Here is a 7,038-nt window from a genome sequence, read left to right on the forward strand (position 1 = left end):
CCTTTCATTCCCCATCTCTAGAAGATGGGAATTGCTATAAACTCTGGTGGGCTTATAGGCTCTCTGGAGAGGAGTTACTCCCAAAACTCAAAGAGGGAACAGAATCATAGAATCACAGAATGGCTTGGGTTGGAAGGGACATCAAAGCCCAACCAGCCCCAACCCCCTGCCATGGGCAGGGCTGCCATCCTCCAGCTCAGGCTGCCCAGGGCCCCATCCAACCCGGCCTTGAGGGCATCCAGTGATGGGGCACCCATAACTTATCTGGGCAGCCTGTGCCAGCACCTCACTGCCCTCTGAGTAAAGAACTTTTTCTAACATCTAACCTAAATCTACCCTATTTTAGCTTTGAGTCATTCCCCCTTGTCTTATCACTATCATACCATGTAAAAAGTTATTTTATAAGCTCCCTCTTGTTTATAAGCTCCCTTCAGGTACTGGAAGGCCACAATGATGTCTCCCCAGAACCTTCTCTTCTCTAGACTGAACAAAACCAGGATAAAAGCTAGGGAAGTGGAACTTGCCTCTGAAGCGAAATAACTCAGGAGTGCAGGGTCTCCTGTGAAGAGACGCTGAGATGTGGAAGGACTAAGGTGCAGACAGCTGTTCCTCCTGTGGTGTTAGGGGGCAGATCATCTATTGTAACCCCCTCTTGTTCACCCTCAGTGGTGCTTGGGGCTCTGTCTTTTCAGTGGTCAATTGGGAAGATGAAATCGTTGAGATAAGCTGTAGATAACGGGGTTGTTAATAGATCCAACTGCAGAGACATGTAGCAGATGCAGAGACATAGAGGTGTGCTTAAGGGATGCTATAATGAACTCTGGGACAGATGTTTTGAGAGAAATGGCTCAAATTCTGTGCAGCGGGGACTTGCTTGTGGCACTCTAATGCACCCTATAAATCAGTGAGTAAAACTCCTTCATGGAACACACTTGCTGGCACCACAATCCGGATTGCAACTGGGCAGCCCTAACTGCAAGGGAGGCAGTTATGCTGATGGGATTACTGACCTGATAACTTGCTGGCTTTTGCTGCTTTCTCACACACAGGATCTTCAACACTTCACACATAGTCTTCTTGCTGTGCCTTGGTCTCAAAGTCTGTATAAAACAAAAGACTTTTCCTGAGAAGGATTATTATTACAAGTCTTATGATCCAGAAAATCCATCTAATAACTCAGATCTACATTGCCTACATTATTCTGTAGAGCTAAAAAATGGCACTGTCTCTATTTCAGAAATGATCAGAGAGAGTTATATTTAACACAGCAGTTGTTTGAAATACCACACAGTATATTTTACTCTATACAATAACAAAATGTAAATAGTGTATCTTCCCCAAGCCTAGCAGCTGGAGTTTGCTCTTTTTTTTTTAATCTTGAAGAGCTTGATTTGTCCAATTCTCTTTGCAGACAATTAAACTTCGTGACCTACACTTCAAAAAATGACCTGTGATATTAAGAATTTTCATGTAATGCTTTCCCAACGTGAAATATATCAGAGGCACTCTACTTTCCAAATTCAGGGTTCTCATGGTTCTTTAAAATCAAAACAGAAGCATCTCAAAGAGTAAGAGTTAGCTGTTCCTATGTAAGTGGCTGACATACAATATGAGGACAAAAGCTGTTCTTACTTATGTGTTTACCTGTTGGTTTGAATATGTACAACTGATTGTGAAAGGTGCTTCATTGAACTTTTAAACAGGAAATATATATTTTGAAGAAGAAATGAGTGCTTTTAGTTAAAAGGAAACTAAAATCAGTTTCTGACTACATTTCCAAATTTGTAGAAATAGGATGGTGTGGCATTTGCATTGTAGCTCTTTCATTTCCACACTAGATAATTTGCATGTTCAGTTTGGTAAAAATTAGGAGCTTTAATCAAGTTTTCTGGATCATTTATAATCTGATGTTTTTGAAAGATTTCAAATTGCTGACAACATAGAAAACCTGAAGGGGAAAAAGAGAAAAAGCAGCAGAAATTATCTTACAACTCATGTGTTTTTCATTGCACAAATGACACATTTATTTCACAAAGTAGTTCATATACTTATTTAGTTTTGGAAAGGATTATTCATTTGAAAGGGGTACAGAACAGCTTTGGCTGTCTGTTACTGATAAATCAACTTTTCTGGACATTGCCTGGCTCCTCTGGAGCTCTGAAATGTGTTTGCTTAGCTGAACAAGATAATGAAAAGCAACCAGTCTGACCATTAATTATATCATTAGACATACTTAAGTCAGCATTTACCACACCACAGTGATGTACATCAGATTTAGTTCTTGCTCCTGTTGCATGCAGTGGCTCCATGCACTGACACTGAAGTTAACAAGATTATTTCCATGAAGGAAGCGTGCAGAATTCACTCTTTGACAGGGGACAAAACTGAAGTCTTGCTGTTTATTTCAGACAATCATAGCAAAGCTTGAACAAAGCTCAGTGAGATAAAATCAATTAGTAGTTGGGGCATGGACACGAAATATTTTTGTGCTAGGGATTTAATGAAAAGCTCTCAGTATAAATATCATGATTCATTCAATTCTGTAACAGAATTCAACAGTGGGTGTTCCTTAACAAGAGATGTTCTTATATGTGCTATTTTATGTGTGCAGGCAACATTTGCTCTTGACAACTACAGATCAAATTACAAGCAAGCCTGAGAGCTGTGTTACTACAGAGGGAGCCCTTAGTCCCTTGCTGGGCTCCTGTGAAAGAGGTGGCCAAGAGCCAGTTGACTTTGCTCCCCAGGAGAAAGGAGCCTGGCTGTGTTACATTGCTGGCAGCAGTCTACATCCCCAGGGAGGCCTTCCTGGGAAGCATCCAGGAGCATCCACCACCGGGGCTTGCATGACCCACTCTGCAGCTGGGGCAAGCTTGTTCTTCAGCTCATGGTGATAGTGACTGAGAGGTCCCAGAGCCTTGCTGCTTCCAGCCACCACCGCTGCTCCTGACAGATGCAATTGTGTGGGCAATACCTAACTGATTCAGGGAGTCCACCAACTCAGGGATCAGCTCACATGGGTTCTTCCTGTAGCACTGTCCTAGTGGTTGCACCACAGAACCATAGAATCATTAAGATTGGAAAAAGCCTCTAAGATCACCCTGTCCAACTGTCAGTCCATCCGCACCATGGTCACTAACCATTAGTGCCCAATCTATACCTCCAGAAACAGTGACTCCACCACCAACCTGGGCAGCCTGTTCCAGTGCATTACCACTCTTTCTGAGAAGAAATAATATCTAACCTGTCTTCCCTGGTGCAACATAAGGCCATTAACTCTCATCCTATCTTACTGCTAGAGGTCTGCTGACCCACTTAGCAGTGTGAAATGCCACATCATAGACGTGCTGTCTTCACTGAGAGCATCTGGGCTGATGTAAAAGTTCTTCCTTCTGAAGGTCTCGGTTTGCTATAGGGAGGAGAGCAAGTTCAACTGCAGAAATCTGTTGTATAGCCGCATTCTTGCTATAGATGGCACAACTCATTTTCTAAAATTGTCAATTCAGCAGTATGGCATACAGAGCAAATTTAAAAATAAAACCTCTATTGCATACAAACCGTAAAGAGGTCGTAGCATTATATAAGGCCATGACTTAACAGGCAGCAGGGAAATGCCTTTCCCATTTTCTTTTCTGACAGCTACCGTTTACAGTTACCATTTCCGTTGTCCATCAAACATTTTCAGCCATGCTTGCTCCTTTCAAAGTTGCAGCTCAAGTTCATTTGCCTTCTATGACTATACCCATCTTCTGCAAGACATGTGAGCACATAGATATGTATATGCACATACATATATATACTATAAGAGTGGTATTACCTAAAAAGCCTAGTGGAACATCTCAAACTCTAGTAGCCAGCTTGGAAAAGTTGCCCTCTAGAAGACTCATGAGTGAGGAGGAAGAATTTTTATGTCTACTTTCTTTTCTTATTTTTTTTAACAAAGTACTCAAGGTGGCTGCAGCTCTATTAAATAATCCGTTCTGATGAATGTTTAGTTGTAGTCCAGTGCCAACCTTCATTTTAGCTTTAACTTAGCACCTCTCATTAATTTCTTACAAACTTCTAGGGCTGAGGATTTCCATATTTGGTCTTACTCTTGGATTATGTCAGAAAAGTTTGAACAAAATAGATTCAGCTAAATGAGTATGAAAAAAATATATATCTTCCATATGTTCTTATTGAAATATTCTGCATCTGGTTAAGTCAAAAGTGGCAAGCCAGAGATCTTTGTATTTGGCTTACACTATAGCCTCTTCAAGAAAACACTCTTGGGTTGAAGAAAATTAGTTAAGTAGTTTTAAATCAACTTGTCATTTTTGTGCATACTATGTAGACCTCTCACTTTTCCCCTCTCTCTTTTTCTTAATTTAGTTTTAAATCCTTGTTTAAAATGAGGGATGCATTTACTAAGAATATCTTTAATGACATCTCAATTATGAATACGTTGCTCAAGAGCTCCAGCTGTTAAGGCCAATTGACTTAAGAAGGCCTGGGGTGTTGTCACTGCTTCAGTATAGGAGGGGTGAAGAAGTTTAGCTCTCCTGACAGCTCTCCTCCCCAGCTAAAAATCAGTTTGAGCTCAGATGTGAAGACCTTAATCAAATTGGTACAAGAACACTTTTGCGTGTGTACGAAGTCACAGCTTGTTTCTTTATCTAAAACAGAAAAATAACATACAGAAATGAGATTGAATGTTAGAAAAGTTGACAAACACAAGTTAGATGATCACAAAGGCTGAGGTTGCTACAAAAGTGCAAAGACTTCACACCCTCTTTATATCCTTGCAGAGCTTACAGCCAGCTTTGAGGGGGTGAGGACTTATGTGAGATGAATATTCAGACCTCTTCAGCCAGAAGTTTAAGCTCACCAGCAGTTCCCAAGACCATTCCAACTCTCGGTTACTATAAAAATAAGTACATAAAAACATATGTAGAAAGTCTACCATTTCCTCCCTTTCCCTTCTTTGCTGTGTTTCTTACTGGCTAAAGAGGGCACCTGGGAGCAGGGCACAGAAAATGTATTTCCCAGGTAGCTAACTTTCTCTGGATCTTTTGAAGGATACCTAGATGTTGAATCCATGTGTGAAGTCATGGAGTGCTGTTTGTCCCCTTACACAGACAGACCAGCATCATAGAATTGTAGATTAAAATCAAAATTTCTAAACCATCTATGACTCCTGCATTCTTCATTCTTGTGAAGAAAACTTAAAATAGCAGAGGACTGCCTGTTCCTATTTTGCTAGATAGGAGTAGCAAATATCCAGATGACCTGGAAAACAAAACCAAAACCAAATGAAACAGACAAAAAAATGTCAGATATTGTATTGCCCAAAGTTGTTCTATAAACCAGTGGCAGAGACAGTGTTAGAACACATTTCTCTCAGACTCTGGTTCAGTCATTTAAGCACACATGAGTCCTTTCACTCTTTCCTTACTACTTAGCTACCTGGAGTTTAGGGATATAAGATGTAAAAGACATCAACCTCATTCTGTTCTGTTTTGAGAAACACTGCATTACCTGTTATATTTTCTGATTTTACTGCATAAGCAACTATATCTTAGGTGATTACAGGCACGGAGGGGTAGGTACTAACAAAATCTGTATTCTGGATGAGGCATGCACATTACAAAAAATGCTTCATGCTTATGATGACAATATTAGTTTCAATGAAAAAAAAATATGTTAAAAGGAGACAAATTACATTTCCATGCCAATTTTTGACAGTTTCTGAATACTGGCTTTGTATTTTGTTTGCATTTCCTTGTTTTAATGGAAATTGGGCTCACAACATAAACATAGAAGTGATGTTCCTCTGGGTAGTCAGGTAGTTCTGGTGGAACCTTGGGAAAATGGGAAAATGGGAAAACAAATGGGAAACCTTGACACTTTAAAAAATAATAGATGAAAAAGAAAGTTTGGTCAGAAGTACTCAGACAGCATTCTGAGATCAGAGAATCTCTATCTCCACCACGATCAGACTTTGGCAAACACTGCTCGTGGTGGGATGGAAATTCAGCACATTTCCCACCAGGTTGGGTTCAACCAGTATATGGGTGAGTAATGAAAAATGTATACAGAATGAGGGGGCTGAGTTTTCCATGAAATAAAACCAGTTATATTCATAGGAAAGTGTTAAAACTAAGAAGCTAAAAGAGAATAGCCAAGAGAGTAGTGTGTGTCTGTGACATATTACACAGCAACAGGACTAGAGGGAGTGGCCTCAAGTTGCGCCAGGGGGGATTCAGATTGAATATTTGGAAACATTTCTTCTCCAAAAGACCAGTCAGGCACTGAAACAGGCTGCCCAGAGAGGTGGTGGAGTCACCATCTCCGGAGCTGTTCAAGATGTTTTACTAAGAGACATGGTTTAGTGGGGAAATATTGGTGGTAGGTGGACAGTTGGACTAGATGATCCTGGTGGTCTTTTCCAGTTTTGGTGATTCTATGATTCTGATCATGTCATGACAGAAATTGCAATGAAGAACCTAATACTATGCTCTCTGAAACCCACAGCCTGCTGTAATGTTGTGAGATAAACAAGAGCATCATTGCTGTTCTTTGTGGACTGTATATATATGTATGCATATAAAAAACTAGTATATATAGTGTAGACATATGAAAAGATGTTACACACTGTGAAAAAGACAGATTGTCTTTTTAGTGGTGTAAGATTAGTCCAAAAGGGAAAACTCAGAGAAGAATGAAAAGAATTTCTCTGTCTCTTTGACTAAAAATGCTCTTTTCTGACAAATGACTGCTATAGCTTGTTAAAGACATGTTTGCCATTGTGTACAGTTGTACCCCAAACCAATATTTAAGTATATAAACACAAGTATTGCAAGTATATAGTTGTTTTTGTAGCTATGTTATGAAGATATGTAAATTGCTACGTTTAGCTTGGTCACCACAGACTTTTAATTCAAGTTAATTCATGCAAAATTCCAAAGGACTGGGACATTTCCATTGGCATTCCTTTGCCATGAAATAAGAATGGCAATAATTCAGGGCTCTTTTGCTTACAACTCTTCTTCTATACAA

This window comes from Cyrtonyx montezumae, unplaced genomic scaffold (genome assembly GCF_038088225.1).
Source record: "Cyrtonyx montezumae isolate F1298 unplaced genomic scaffold, pur_monq_1.0 scaffold_0, whole genome shotgun sequence".
Lineage (NCBI taxonomy): Eukaryota > Metazoa > Chordata > Aves > Galliformes > Odontophoridae > Cyrtonyx > Cyrtonyx montezumae.